Below are 17,184 nucleotides of genomic sequence, written 5' to 3' on the forward strand. Positions count from 1 at the left end.
CAGGAATCTGCAGAAATCTCTGGACACGAGGGACACTGCTGGAAATCAATATTAATCAATTGAATCAATCAGTTTGGCACTGGATTAAAATCAGGCACGTCACTGCATCTGCTCAGGAACACTTCCAGAAATCGTTGTCTGTGAACACAGCTCTCTGTGGTATCCACAAGTGTAGGTTAAAGCTCTGTCAGGCACAAAAGAAGCCATATGTGAACGTGACCCAGTCTCTGCAGTCTTTGCGGCCAAAGTTTATTTAAAATGGACTGAGGCAAAGTGGAAAAGTGTTCTGTGGTCAAAATCAATGATTTTTTTATTTTTAAACATGGGTGCTGCACCCTCTGGACAAAAGAAGATAGAGACAAGGCAGCTTATTATCAGCGCACAGTTTTGTAAATTTCAAAAGTCTGCATCTCCAATGGTATAGGGGCTCGAAAGACACAAGCTGTGGGCACTCCACCTTTTTCTTGGCGAGTACCATGGCAGCAGATGTGGAGGTTTAGATTCCCATTCCTATCTCTTCACACTCTGGAGCTACAAACCGCTCCAGTTCGAGCTGGAGGCCACCCCGTGATAAAGCCAACAGAGTCTGGCCGGACCCATGGGCTAATGCCCAGCCACCAGGCGGGCATCATAAGGGTCTTCTTTTGGGGTATCTTGAAATAAAAACACAACAAATAAGACCCAAGATTCAGCAGCTAGAATCTTACATCAGACAAGAATGGGACAACATTTCTCTCGCAAAAGTCTGGCAAATGCGTTCCTCAGCTCCCACATATTTAATCAAGAGTGGATGCTACACAGTAGGAAATATGGCCCTGTCCCACCATTTAGAGTTATTTTTTGGCATAAAATTCAGAATGAAGTAATATTTTTTGTAACATGTTTTTCAGTTTAAACATTTGAATAAAAGTCTGTGTGTCTTAATTATAGTTTCATAAACACCCCAAAGCTATTGCAACAAGGAAATATGATGGACAAGATTGTTCTCATGACGACGTACAAGAACATTAAACATGAAAACATTGTAATTCCTCTTATTGTAATTATTTTATACTACATTTGAATATAGGAATTTTATTTTTCTGTTGTCATCACAATGTAAAGTGTAATTACTAAAGTTAAAGGGAGCAATTCATACATGTAAGGCTCAGTTCTCCATCGATGCTAAAGGTGTGAGAGGTGACACAATATCAGCTAAATTCCATTATGGTCCTTTGATTTAAGTGAATGAATGAGTATTTCCTTACAGCAGATTACTGTTTATTTAAATTAAAGGGGACAGATAATGCTCATCTTCAGCTCTGTATCTGTATTCTGGCATTAAGCTTTTTTCTCATACTCTCTCATATTGGCCTTTTAACTCTCTGTGGTATAAACCTTTTTTTTTTTTTTTTAAGTTTATTGCTTCTCTAAGTCTCAAAATCATTTTCTTCATTTTTTTCCCTTTTGGCTATTAGAATATGCGTCCTGTAGTGATGTCACATTAATGTCTACAATGTTATGAACATAAGTTCATTCAAATCCCGCTGAGAAAACTATTGAAAAAGATCTGAAAATTGTTCTCTGGTATTTTGGCAATCAGGGGGTAAAAATGATGATTCAGTCATGATTCATCTCTGGCAATCTTCTGCGGATACGTCTAAAAATCCAGCACTTCTTGTGTCCAAGAAGAACATCTGATCATTATGGTCGGTGACTGTAATTCCTGAGTTCCTTTCAAGTGACCACGCGAAGCATTTTGTACCAACATAATGTGAAAATGAGATCCACAGTTTGATTCCACTGGATGTTGTTTTACCATTTAAAGTCTACCAAAAAAAAAATAAAAAAATGCAGATTTGTTTCAAAGACGTGTGTGACCTCAGGTGTTTGCAGCCCTCTTTCCTTAAGACCCACTTTCTTGTGGTTTGCAGGCTTTGTAGATGGTAACAAAGTAAAGTCTATATTCATTCTGAAGACTGTATGGACTTGTGGCCAAAGACTTTGTGGACACACAAACGGAAAGAAGCACTGGAAACCAAGTAATCAGTTAGACTGTGTATCATCATCATCATCATCATCATAATAATAATTTAGCCACCATTACTAGCTGGATTTAAGGACTGCCAGGTTTTTTTGTTGTTTATTTTGGGGTTTTTTAAAGAATCTGAGGTTGCCATATTTTCTTATTAGCGCTAAGAAACAGATCAATAAAATACTAGAGTTTTTTTTTTTTTTTTTTTTAAAAAAGCTCCAAAAGGCACCAACAATCCACACTGAAGAGGATAAGTTTAATGGCTGAAACAAACCCAATATCATAGCAAAGTAATGGACACACAAGCAGAAGGTGCAGTAAGTTACAGTACCAGGAGAGGGAGATATTTATTTCCAAAGAAAGAGAGAGACATTACTAATACATTGTTAATACATATTAGCCAATGTACCTTAATTGTATCTGGCATAGAAGGACCCTAGAATGTACTTCATACTCTCCTTGGTCACCAGTGACTTATTGGCTTTAAATATATTATCTCCTCCTGCTGGTACTATGTGCAAGTGTGTCCATTTCACATTTTGGAGAGTATGATAAAACATTGTGTTTCTAAAACTAATGGGCAGGGCCTTGCAGACTCCACCTATCTGTGTAAGGATTCCTGTAATGACCCCTTTACATGGAAACTGTCATGCTTTGCATTTATTTACTGGTAGGTTGAACCAATGGCCCAAAATTTGTGTAGCTAAGATGTACTATGTCATTTATCTTTTTTTTTCTCAGGCATTCATTCATGACCCTAACATGGACTTTTTGCACGAACAACATGTCGTTCTGTGTTTCTGTTGGTCATGGTATGATATGTCATATCATGCTACAGTCACCCTTCATGGTGGCTTTATTATCCAGTTCTGGAGTTTGCGCCTACAGAACCAGCCTCAAGTGGCCATGAAGAGGAAGTGCAGTTTTCAACACTGCCTGCTTTTCAGAGCAGATCAATACCGCCGCAGGGATTAAACTTTCATGTGTTTAATGTATTATTGTAGTTTTAATATGAACCTCAAACAATGGAACATGACACATATAATACTAAAATAAGAAAAGCAAAGGTCCCCTTTAAAATATTTTTCTCTTACAGTACCAAAACTGTTAGCTCGCTCTAATCCCCATTTAAACACACGCTCACAGACACACACACACACGAACACACACGCGCACATTAAGAACCTAGTGTGACATTCACTATGCTTTCAATCCCTCCTCTGGCGCTCTCTCTGGGAGCCACTCGATCTCTGATCGATACTCTTTCTCGCTATACACACACACGCACACAAGCTGTAATGGTGGATGTCTGAAACACTCCTATTCCCCTCTGCATCCTTCTTTCCCTCTCTTTCTTGTTTTATCTACTTTTATCTTCCTTCAAATCATCATATTGATGACAACCAGATTACTGCTTGTCAAAAAAAATGTCTTCCTTCTTTGATAAATAGTCAGAGAGCTGTGGATCATGTGGGACGCTCTTCTTTTGGTCTGTAAATATGGTCTGGTTTGTGTATGCGTACTTATTCATGTGCAGCTCTGTATTGCAGCAGCTTCTGTTTATTCAAAACCTATAAAACAGTTATCATGATCGCTCCTGCAGTCCAGGTATGCTTTTGAGCCACAAGGGATACAACTGATCAAAGATGGGCGGCTGGTGTTTGTGCGTTTATGTGCTTGCTGAGATCAAGGGTGTGCAAAACAAACCAAAAAGTGTTTTAAAAAGTGTGGTGCATAAACAGGCATGTGTGCATGTCTGAGAGTTTAAAGTAAAAGACAGTTAAAACAAAAAAAGTCACTATATTTGGGGGGGGGGGGAGAGCAAAGTTAAAAGTCGTGTGTGTGTGTGTGTGTGTGTGTGTGTGTGTGTGTGTGTGTGTGTGTGTGTGTGTTCGTTCATGTATACGGGTTAGTATAAGGTGGGTATGATTAATTTCCCTCTGTAGCCGTGGCTCTAATTCCCAGTCGAGGTGGGAATGGTCCCTGAAAGAGTCCCAGTGGAAATCACAGTAGGCAGGCAGGCAGACAGCAGCTCTGAGAAGCACTGATGAATTATCCATAGAAAGAGAGAGGGTAGGAGGAAGAGGGAGGAGGGGATGATGGGGAGAGAGATAGAAAGGTAGGGGAGCAATCAAAAGTAGAAGGCAAGTAGGAAAAAAAAAATGGAATAAGGAAAGGAAACATGCCAAAGAGTAATGGAATGTGGAGGGGGAGAGTGAGAACAATAAAGTGTGTTTGCCGAGAGATGGACGGAAAAGTGAAAGCCAAAATGTTTTCCTTCCTGGAAAATTCACACTTAGGGCTCTTTCCCCCAGTGTGTGTTTATCCTTGCCATTGGATTAGGGTGTCAGTTTGGCCACATCTGTTTGGAAATATAAATCTTCATGTTCTGTCTCAGTGCTGAATATTCAATGTGCTCCAAAATCTCCCAGGTGAAGCTCAACTGGGAGGGAAAAATCCACCCTGAAAATATTTCACAGCCAAGAGCAAAGGTCAGGGAAAAGTTGAGACAAAGCATCCGTGCTCTGTTTGCAAGAATTTGTGATTCATGACTGCCATTTTAGGCTAAATATGTCCTCTCCATATACATACACATGCCTCAGTTTTCCACTAACTGCTTTATGTAATATATTAAATGTGAGTTTGTGGCAAATTATATGACACATGGTGCAGAGAAACATACAAGGAAAAAAAAAAAAAAAAAAAAGAAAAAAAAAAAGAAAAGAAAAAAGCAGAGGGTAAGAAAATTCCAACTGTACAAGGTTTGTTTTTTTATGTTTGTTTGTTTTTTAAAGCAGAAAAATTAAGTTTTTGGTTGAAGTTGATTTAAAGGGCCAAACATATAGGGAACATTAATTGGTCTGTGAATAACAGGCTGGACTCAAAATGCAGACACAGGCAGAGGTGGAGTGATTATCCCAAAAGCAAATATTTATTTACAACACACAAAACCTGGAACTATGAAACATAGCTATACGTCATACTAGTGGTGGCAATTATGATACAGCGCAGGACTGGGATCAGGATGCGTGGTGCTAAGGTCAGAGGCTCTTTTAAGACAGGGCTTCAGGAGGTAAGACGAGTAAACAGGTGGTAATACTTTTTTACCTTACTTGTGAGCAGGACAGAGGAAGTGTGGAGGAAAACTGCCAGCGGGATTCGGGTGAGTGTCCTTTTGGCTGTGATCCAGAGAGTCCAGAGTTCCAGAGTGATACAAGACCAGCGGTGACAGCAGGAGGGCAGGCATGTGGAATAACTCTGAATGATGGAGTGATCAGTGATGAAGAGGTAAGTGAGGAACTGCACAGATGAGTGAATGGTCCGAGAGGTACTGTGACACAAGAAACGACAAGTTAGCACAACAAGAATGAATAACATGAAGTACACAACTTGAAGGCCTGGCACTAAGCTTAGCAGATATTCTGGCAAAGACTCGTTGTGAGCGGCGGTCTTAAATAACGCCAGCTGAATTACCAACAGGTGTGGAGAATAGGCGGGCTAATGAGACTCCACCCAGGGGTAGAACCATGACAGGTCTGTAGCTATTTATGAAGAGGTTAGTAGAACAATATTAGCTTTATATAATATTTTTATGTTATACTTTTTGTTCCCTGCTCTTTGGTGTTCTCATACTTAGAAAGCAACAAAATGAATTGTGACACTGTAAAAACTAGATCATTGTTTTCTCCTGTTTATTCTCTGACACCTTTTCTCTTATTCCGAGTGTTTTGCATTGTCATTTATTTCATTTGCCGTTTCCTATAGTAGACTTGATGTATTTTCTTTTCTATTTTTCAGGTGAAATATGTTTGTTGTGCTGTTGTAGAAATGAACATTAAAAAGAAGAATTTCACTTGTCGGAGGATTAGTTATGCATTTATTCTTTTTTGCCACCCATTCCCCCCCCTTCCTGTTTTGTGATGTAATACTATGCAGCCCTTTAATTTGTCAGTCCTCCAATCACACAGTTGCTGATCATTGTTTCCATCATCATTTGGATCCCATTGACCAGGAGGCATATATCATGGATGATTGAATCCAGCTTGGCAAATCGAATTCTCGTTAGCCTTTTGAAGAACAGAACAAAGTGAATTAGCACAAGATTATGGATGTAGCCACCATGACATTACCTACTGGTTTACAAAATCCCATTTTGTGTACCGAGTCATTCTAAAACATTAGGATGCTGTAAATTCATGTTGTAGTTATTTGCCAATCTCAGCATAGGCCGATGCAAATCATACCCTGCTTTATTCTACTTCTGGGCCATAATTTAAAAAGCAAACATGATACTGTATTCCGCAAGCCTCAAAACCAGCAAATGAGACCATAAATTCCTCAGGACAGTGTTTTCTGAGGTTATGGATCAAGGGACCCAAATGAAATTTTCCCAAAGACTTGTAGCTGGACTTCTTTTTGCCAACAGCCCCCCTGGTGGCCATTTGCAAGAATACAAATTTCAGACATTTCACGCTTGCTTAACTTTGCAGACTCCATTTTTTGTATATATCTGGTGTGCTTGCTGCATGGTATGTTTTCTGCACAGAAGTGCTAATATAACAATAACAAGAAGAAAAGAGGATAAGAATAAAAATATTAAAACTTCGAGGGCCTCCTTTGAACATTTCCAACATTATATTTTTATGTGTATTTTGTTTAGCTTTTTTGTACAATTTCATTACCTCTTCAAATATGTCAGTAGACCGAATTATTTTTTTCACTGCTCAGTATGAATAAACGTATGTTTAGCAGTCAGAGACAAAACTGTGCCAAGGTGTTGGCTATAGGCTATGTAAGAAACAAATAAAAAGAATGATATGTGGAGGAGGAGGATATTAAATTGTGTGAAAATAGTTACGCATACAAGCATCAATGATGGTGTGTGTGTGTGGATGTGTTCAAAAGAAAGTATAAACTGACATGAGCGTGAAAAACGTATATGCTTTACTCATGTAATTACTGCACAGGGCCTACTCTATTATTTTTTTGTTCTGATAAACACGGTGATGTTCTAACTAAAATATGTTCATCTGAATATAAAATGTGCTGTTAAGTGATCACACTTCATGTCTGTGTGCCTGTAATTTTTCTCTGTTTGCAGTCATTTAAAGGACATTATGCAGAGTGACATGAATGTAATTAAGCCACACCACTGACCTGCAGTGTGAATGATTTCTACCGTATTAGAATGTGTTTGGGTCAAGTAATAGGTGCTTATAGCTCTCTGGGCATTTCTGTATGACCTCGAGTCCTTGGTTTACATTGAATGAACTGTTGTGCTTCATTATTATTACATTTGAAAGTTACATATAATCTGTCAACACATACTACGTTATGGATCTTTAATGACTCTGTTATGGGGGTTTTACCCACACAGTTCCTCCAGAAGGCATTCACAGCCTCAAGCTTTTAGACACTGTGCAAATTGCACAGAAGATTATTATATCATGATAATTCTGCTTGTAATGAACTCATAAGCTGCTTTTAATGCCTAATGACCAGTGCTTGGGCACAGAGAGAGAAGGGCACAAGAATTTGCTAGAGTACAGGACATGAGGTATTGAACTCCTGTTAGATATCTACAGAAATTAGAAGATTCTTTGCTTTAGGGAAATTAGGTGTATTTTTCAAATGAGCATAAGTTGAAAAAAGTACTGAGTGCAGGTAATGTATGGCAGTGTTTTATTTCTGGGCATTCGAGACAAATGGTTCACCAGACTATGCCCCAGATGCCTCCTTATTTTGGATGTTGCCACCTTTATAAGATGCCTTTACTGCCTGCACAGGGCTCTGAGAACAAGACTTTTACTCCCTCAGCTACAAAGATGGGAGTACAACTACAAAGCCACACCACCCGTACAGGATGTACACTGCTTTTTTCAGTCATTTCTGTTCAGCTTCAACCACAAGTCTCACAAAATAAGTAGTCCTCTGAGTATTGCACCAAGATGCTGGGTCAAATGTTAAATGGGTGTTGGCTGTCTCTGCTGGGCAAATACTGCATTGGCGTACCTGTTTTTCCAACACCTAACTGAGAGGAATGCATGCCTTTACTTCTCTTCATTTTCTATTCAAAGCTGATGCTTTGGATTTTTTTTCCTTTTAGGGCAAACACATACTGGCTAACACATTGCCTTAACAAAGTAAATTATTAAACAAGGCTTAATTGATGTATTTTTCATACCTTTAGAAAAATGGCATACATTGTGTTGCTCTGCAGAACTGAATGTTTAAGTGATCACAATGCATGCTTTTTCAGAATAATTTAGGTGTTATTCGTATAAAACCAAAACTGAGCACAGTTCCCATTTCTTTAATATATTCCATTATACTGATGCTCAAAGTTGGTAATAGGACAAAATCATTGAGGATGAAGGAAAAATAAAGATTTTGGCTCTAGATTGTGACACTTGGAGTGGGTCTAAAATTAATTAGTTGCCGTTTTCAGCAAAGCTTCAAGGAGTTTTACAGCCCTGAAAATCTCATGTGGATATCTTCCTTTATTGAAGTAAACACACACATACAAAAAAACAAAAAACAATATCAGCTCAAGGGACCAAGTGGGAGGGCCTCATGGATTGACCAGTCTCACTCTCTCCTCTTTATTTTGCATTCTCCCAAATACATGGTTGAAAACAGCCAGAAATTAGTACATTCATTCATTTTATTTATTTATTTTTGTAAGTCTTGTTTTGCTGTTTAGCTGGTTGACATAGTCTCTTCAAACAATAATTCCTTTAACATTAAAAGTAGAGTGTGTAAAATCTCACCACTAGATGTCAGTAGATTGCAGACTGCGGTCAACTGAATTCTGTTTTCTTACTCCGCCCACTTCAAGTACCTAAACCAGTGGTCCCCAATCCCAGTCCACGAGGGCCGGTATCCCTGCAGGTTTTAGATGTGTCCTTGATCCATCACAGCTGATTTAAATGGATAAATTATCTCCTCAACATGTCTTGAAGTTTGTCCAGAGGCCTGATAATGACCTAATCATGTGATACAGGGTGAGATCTAAAACCTGCAGGGACACCGGCCCTCGTGGACTGGGATTGGGGACCCCTGACCTAAACCTAGCTACTGTGGCTGCTGTATAACAACTCTGACCACTGTTCATCTGTAGTGAGTGTAGGCTGTCAGTGCACTATTCACCTCCATTATCAGTATGCCAGGTTCACAAGTCAATTTTCTCTGGAGGCTGTAAAACTGTCAAAGTAGTCCGATACAAGTCGATGAGACTCACTTCTGTTCAATAACAGCGATACTGAGATGTGTTAATACACATTAATCAATATATATTTGTTAATATAAGATTAAAAAACAACCTCAAAACTTACTTACTCTAAATCTATCTACAGCCAGCTAAAATGTATATAAAAAAAAACATAAATAACACTCGGATTACAATTAATTTACTTTACCAAAAGTCATCTAGAGTTCTAACTTTAAAACAGTAGACTCCCCTGTGTATTGGAACTTACAACTCTTTTATGTCTTGTTGATTTTGCATGAAATAAAAAATCTGAATGGTTCCCAACGACTTAATCAAGAAATTTAAAGGATTCCTTTTTCATTCCTTTCAGAGGCCTTGTAAGGGTGCACTCCTGTTTTTCTGTAAGGACTACTGTCCTTCCATCTAAATGTTGTTGTTTTTTTAACGATGCACCATGTGTCAACAACGTTATTCAGTTAGTGATTTCAAAGGCCACAGACAAAGACTCCTTTGAATACAAGATCTTCACACAGCGCCTCACTCCTCACTGCATCAGTGATAGGCTGCTTGAGCAAATCTGGCCTGAAATTAATGAGAAACATCTGGATCTATCTCCAAAAAGCCTGAAAAATGTCGACAAGGCCATTTTAAAGGACCTTGGCAAAATACATAAGTGCAAGGAAAAAGATTTGATTTTTAGCCTGAGGGAACAGCTCGATAGTATTACTGTCCCAGTCTTCACCAAACACCTGTTAGCATTGCCGAAAAGAGTACTCAGTGTATCTAAAAACAGGGGTGAGTACAGGGAAGTTGTGGAAAACTTCACTAAAGATCTGGTAATACATGCTAGGGTGAACTAAACGAGACAACGAGCTGGCATTCGGCAACATTTGACTTCATTATACAGAGGCTGACCCAAAAGATCTGGAACCAAATTTTGTCCAGCAATTTTGAAATCTCCCCTCGAGAACACTGAAGAACTCAGCTTGACGGTATACAAGCAACCCAATGATTGACGAAGTGATTTTCCAAACCTTCAAAAAACACGCCATAGTGAAGAGACGAAGTATCATCTCTTGGGCTTCTGCTTGTGATTTTGTGGCAAAACTCTTAAACTAGGTTAAAATATTCAATTCAATTGGGCAATCTAAATTTAGTTTCAAAAACCAAGAGTGGTTAAAAATGGCCACTCTTTTTCTCCTGTCTTCCTTCCCTCATTCCCAACTGGCCGCGGCAGATGGCCACCCCATCCCTGAGCCTGGTTCTGCTGGAGGTTTCCCCCTGTTAAAAGGGGTTTTTTCCTTCCCACTGTTGCCAAAGTGCTTGCTCATTGGGGGTTGGATTTTCTGTGCATTATTGCAAGGTCATGACCTTACAATAAAAAGCACTGTGAGGGAAGTGACAGGGTTTGGCACTGTTTCTTAATTTAAAATGTTCAATTACAACAGGACATTTTAAGTTAAGAAACAGTGCCACATCAAAAAATAAATAAATTAATTTAAAAAATGTTAAAAATAGAATGAAATAAAAATACATTTGTGTTTCGTTTCATTTGCTGTGAATTTGTTGAGAATGGAATATCAGTTTAGAATAGTGTGTCTCAATATAATGTGTCATAGCATCATCCTGCAGACTAATTTGAAATGGATGTAATAGTAATGTCATTCTGCATGTGTGTGCAAACTTTAGCAAAGTATAATCAATGTTTCAGGTTAGGTGGTTACATTTGTTTAAATATTCTACTTTCAGTGTTCCTGATGTTTGTTCTGTATGCATTGCTATTTATTAATCGTCTTGTGTTACATGGAAAAGTGTCTCAACTGTGCCAGAGTAATGCCTTGTTAGTCACATTTGGTTTTACCAGTAGGGGCTCCCATATGAAAAAGTGCATTTTTACAGCAGTGGTGGACTAAATGTCCCTAAATAGATGTGGTCCTCCTCCGCATCTGAGTCTACAGTTTCTGAAAACTGTCTGCTCTCTTTATCTCTCTCTGCCTGTGGATCCCTCTGTGCCAGCCTCACTACACCTGTCCTCTAAGCTGGCTGCTAATAAATTAACACCTCCCCACATTGCACTACCTAAGGAGTTCTTAAGTACTTCATCACCAGAGTTGTTTCTTATTTACTTTTACTAAACTAAAAAATTTATCAGGCTTTAAGTTTAACTGGAACATGTTTCTTTTGTAGGATACCTAAGACACTACTTTCTGAACTCTCTGAACTCTCTGAAATCTCGCTCCAGTGGTATCACAAGACAGTAGTTGACCCAGAGTTGACTGCATGTGTCTGGCCTTCACTCTAACAGCTCCACTGCTATTCGTTCATTCAGCACATCTTAAATGGCAGTGTAAAATTTCCACCCACCCGGTTTTTACAGTTCTTTCTGCATTTCTTGCTTTCTTTCTTTTGGCTTATCTCTTTGTGTTGTTGTCATTTTCCATTTAGTGTCTGATGATTAAACAGAAAAAAACTACAGATATCTGTCAGTCTGTTTTCTGGTGTCATCTGTGGATGAGATATTAAAGAAAAGAGCAGTATACCTTAGTGGAGTAACAACAATTGTTGAAACATCCATAGAACAATCCCATTTCATTACGAAAGGCGATCTTCTATTTTTAACAGCATCCTGATTCAGATCAGTTGATCGCTTTTATCACAGTTCCATGTCATCACAGACATTGTGTTTCATGTGTGGCTTCAGTTGTGTGGTGAGCCTAAATTTGCAATGTGAAGTGACTGGGTTCTTGCTCAGTAGGTAGAGTGGCGGCCCCATGATCGGAAGGTCGGGGGTTTGATTCCCCTGAACAGCTACCCTGAGGTACCCCTGAGCAAGGTACCGTCCCCACACACTGCTCCCCGGGCGCCCAATGGCTGCCCACTGCTTCACTGAGTGAATGGGTTAAATGCAGAGAGGGATTTTCCCCACGGGGACCAATAAAGTACACTTTCTTTTTTTTTGACTGATTTTCTCCATTTTAATCTTGTAAATTCTACATTTTAAATCTTGGAATACTGCCCCCCATATCCATCGCTGTATCTTTTCCCTTTCCCTAGAATGGCCCTAGTGTACTCAGTAGACACTTCCTTAGGTACACCTTGATGCTGCTGGTTTGGACTCCTTTGGCCCTCAGAACTTTTTCCCCCTTCTTTTTTTAAACAAGATTTTGGAAACATTCCTCAGAGTTTTTGTCCATATTGGCACAATAACATTGTGTAAACTGCATATCCATAGTGTGAATTTTCTCACTGTCATGTTTGAGGAACCAGGTTGAGATGATCTGAGCTTTGCAACACAGCACATTAACCTGTTGCAATCAGCTATCAGACATGTGGTCATAAAGGCACGGACATAGCCACAATACTCAGGTAGGGTGTGGATTTAAAGATTACCATTTGGTACCAAGAAACCCAAGACAATCCAACAATATTACACCATCACCAAAACTTGAACCGTTGCTACAGGTAGGATAAAACTATTTTTTCATGCTGTTTGTGCCCGATTGTGACCGCGCCATGTGAACTTCAAAACTGAAATTACACTCATCAGACCTGGCAAGGTTTTTCCAATTTTGGTGATTGCATGCAAATTGTAGCCTTATGATCTTCTGCTGCTGTAGTTCATCTATCTCAAAGTTTGATATATTGTGCATCCAGAGATGCTCTTCTGCAGAGACAGTTTTCCTCTGACCTCTAGCATTAACATTCGCTCACAATCCTAATCCTAATGCTGCTAACTGCTAAGCTAGCATTTGTATTTGTAACTAAAATCAAAGTTATTGATACAAAGCTGTGAGTTTTCTAAAAATTAACTCTTAAAAAACTGTCAAAAAGACAGACTAGACTTGTAGGAAGTCAAAGAGGCACCTGATTTATTAACTATGAGAGACAGAAAATAGAAAGAGAGAGCATGATGCCAACAATGACCTGAGAAAGACTGAGGCAATAAAAAAGAATAAGTATACAAGAGGGAGAAAAGTACAGTCAATCAGACAAACCTGACTGCTAGTCATTTCTATGAACGTAGAGCAACATTTATATTTAAACTTTATCAATATCTGTTCCTGTCCAGTCTTCTTGTTGTGTTTACGCCTTCCTTCCCTCATACCTGGTTATCTTCCTGCGTGTATGGCTACAGAGTTCAGTACAAGCAGGTTACACAAGAATTTACTAGTTGGATGTTTTAGTGTTGTGAGCATCTTCAACTTTCAGGGACACCGGGGACCTTGAATCTGTTATATGGTGATGAGATATTTCCCCAGCGATTTTGCAAAACTCTCATAAAAAGCCAATAAAAAATAGACACAGAAGCACTTACTGGCCATCAGCTGGACTGTAAAAGTTAGAACCAGGTGTCCCAGACATGCACTATTCAACAGGGACCAAATAAAAACCCTACAATATCTGTGACACTTACCATGTAGATACAGTACCTCAGGACAAGAATAAAATTCCTGTAATATTCTCGTGATATGGAAACTAATAGCTTGCGTATGGTGGTCAATAATATCCTGAGAAGGAGTATGTTGTAGTTTATGATATTTTTATCTCCTGTGGTGTCAGTATAGTAGTCGCGCAATATTCCTTGAGGGAGTAATGTGCCTGTGGTAATCAATAGTGAGTTTACTATCACCTGATTGTACTGACAGCAGTAGTGATCTCGGTCTGGATGCAGGGGGAGTTGCAGAAACAGAAAAATCCTACGACAAGGATCAAATCTGACACAGGATGTCATCTTCTAGAGTTTCTCCTTTTGTCTCGCAGCACCGGACTGCTTCTATGCGCTCACTGGAAACTCTCACGGGCTCTTACTCATCCTCTGCAGAAACATGCGGCACACACTTTAAAGCTCTTCTTTCTCACAAACCTACACCCAAATGAGGGGGAACTATCATGGGGATATTAATGGAGACAGAGACACAGATGGAGTCAACTGAGCTTTTAATAGAGCATCTCCTCCTTCTCTGTAGGGATAAATAATACAGCAGTCAGCAAATTTAGACCTAATAGATGATATTGACCTTTGAAAGGGGAAAATAGTGTGAGTAACAGGACAGCACAAGTGGAAATGGAGAGAGAGAAAGATGTGGGTATGGAGCGCTGGGAGAGTAGCGATGGAGAGGAATACACACGAGTGTCAATAGAAGCAGGGCACTCAGACAAAGCATCTTGATCAGAGTGCGACAAAGCGGTGATCAATCACAAAGATGACGACGTAGCAGAGCGGGCTGCAGCGCTGGAGAGGCCCTGACCTCAGCTGCACTGCAGATAGAGCAGAGAGGCTGGATGGGCAGCAAGAGCCCTCAGAGGATCTCTTTCGTTGCTTTTATCTCTCTCTCTTTGTCTCATCCTTTTCTCCCTGTCCCTGCCTCATGGCTGCAGCGGGTCTTCTTCTCTCTCTCCTTATCTCCTTCTTTCCGTTTTGATTACTCTCTGCTGCTTCATTTTTCTACCCCCTCCCACCATTCCTTTCTTCCTATATTTCTGTCTGGTACCCACCATCTGTCATCCGTTGTCTTCCTCCGTCACCCCCACCCTTCTCCCCCACTCATTTTCACTCCCTCAATCCAATTCAGGGAGCTTTATTGGCATCATAAGATGAATTTTACTGTCTCTGCCTCTCTTTCTGGAACATTTGTCTTCCTATTACTAATTCTCTATTCTTTTAATGCTGCTCCACAAAACTCTGCTGCGCCCTGCACAAGCTGCACAAGCCTTGGTCAAGTGAGTCTACAACACTGAGTCCAGTATGCTCCATCACATCAATATCAAAGCCAAGGACCTGCGTTGTTTATTATACTGCTCGTGAATCAAGCAGGGTGAAACTGAACATTACTCATCCCAGTACAGTGGAGGCATGTAAAGAAAAAGTTATTCTAATAAAATGGCTTAAAAGTACTTTACAGTCTGAGGTAGCCTTGGAGTGACTTTTATGTTAGCAGTGACACCGTGTGGAAAAATCCTGTAAGAGCTTTACTTCACTGATGCAAAGCTCAGCATATCAGACTACAGCTGATATGCATTTTGTCCTGCAAACCTATATCTTTAAACACAACCAAAGCATATAATTAACCACATGAAATCTGTTTAAAACAAAAACATATGCATGCTTTCATTTAATTTTGTAGAAACTGCACGGCAGGGAGAGCTCCTCGACATATGGTTTAGTCCTGTATAAATTATGTTTTCAGAGTGGAGGCGAGTGAAGTGGCCTCAATTTTATTTGCATGCCTGCAATGAATTAAATGCATAAAAAATACCCCAAAGATCACCAGTGGTTCCCCAAAGTGCCTCAGTGGGATACCATCACATAAAGGAATAATAAAACTAACTATAATGTAAAATTTTCACTTGCTCCACATCATTTATATTTTGCTCAGATGTCTGCGGAAAGCTGCAGCAGCTGTAACATCACAGATTCTCTCAGATGTTGTGACTTGAGGCATGTCCATATCAAATGAGGGTCAGATACTAGTCATCCTATGTGGAACTCCTTTAGTTGGAAGCATAACTTCTAAACTTTCTTGTACTGTTTCAAGACAAAAAAAAAAGTCATAGGGACTTCTTTCTGTATCCAGGAAGTGACGGTGAAGACTTAACGGGGTCGAAACAAGCCGAGGGAGGTCGTCCGATTTTACAGAGGAAAAAAAAGAAAAAAAAGGGGAGGAAAAAAAAGTTGGGTGGAAGCGGAGAGATGTGTACAGTTAGACACAAACAGGTAAAGTGCACAGGAAGCAAAATGATATAGCTTTCAAAATAAGAGTAGACCAAGAACAATCTTCTTGAAATGTCAACATGCAACTATTGTTAGAAGATCATGACCGAGAGCTCAATAGAGCTTTTAGTTCCTAATGACCACAGCCACACACACTATGCGTTACTTTTTCATATTTGTTTGGCATCCGTTTGTGATCATTTTGTGTCACCGAGTGTGTCTTTGTACTCATTTGGTACCATTGGGTGATCATCATGCAGCTTTCTGTGGTTGCTTACAATCAGTTTATGGTGATTTTGTGTCTCTCTATAATTGTTTTGCATCTTTGAGTTAATTTAGTGCATCTTTACAGTCATTACGTGTCACTTGTGATCATTTTTATGTTTCTTAAGTAGGAATACACTAAACGATTAGATCACGATCAGTGGCAACAAGCCAATCTAAGGGGGCAATCTATTCAATTTTGTGTGTTTGCTGAACCATGCCACCAGCACTGTAGCATGGAGAAAGGTAGCTGCCAAAGGTCTTTTTAGTCCTATGGCAAACTGAGGTGATTCTGTAAACTCTTTATTATTTCACTCCTCTTGTCTTATCTGTTCCACTCTGTGTCTGAGGAGGAACAAGGGCAAATCAGCATCACCATAAAAGTCAGCAAAGCACAGCAAAGACTTTTACACTGCGCTGAAATGAGACTATAGTGCAAATGTATGAGCTGACTTTTACATTTAATTCATCTTTGTGTTTGAATTTTTAAACACAGATCTACTAAATTTTAATTCCTGGTTGTATTTACAAAGTTAGGAAAGCAATTTGAAAGTCGAGCTTGATGTTCCTTTATATATATCGTATTTTCAACATTTACTTCAACGTAAGGAATATAGTTTTCTATAGTATAGTTTTCTAATTTTACACTTATTTTGTATGGGTACTTGGTATCTGCAGATACTAGATTTCAAAAGTATCTATATTTTAATGCAGAAATTAGAATCACCTTACACTTTCTACACAAGGAATTGTTTTCTTTGCTCTCAATGCACTTAACAGAATAGACGGACAATAAGAAGAACACAGTGCAGACATGAAGACAGTATATTTCCAGATTTATATGTGTAGAGCTGCATATTTATAAAAATGAATAATGAGTGGATGGCTGGATACTAGTCTTTTATTTAACTATAATCTGCTTTATTTTGAAAGTCTAGGCCGGAACGCCGGCGCCTCTTGACGCTTCTCTGTGGGTGTGGGAAG

This window comes from Aulonocara sp. 'chitande type north' Nkhata Bay, linkage group LG7 (genome assembly GCF_057382095.1).
Source record: "Aulonocara sp. 'chitande type north' Nkhata Bay isolate Kocher_YH1m ecotype deep benthic linkage group LG7, A_spYH_male_GT1.1, whole genome shotgun sequence".
Taxonomy (NCBI): domain Eukaryota; kingdom Metazoa; phylum Chordata; class Actinopteri; order Cichliformes; family Cichlidae; genus Aulonocara; species Aulonocara sp. 'chitande type north' Nkhata Bay.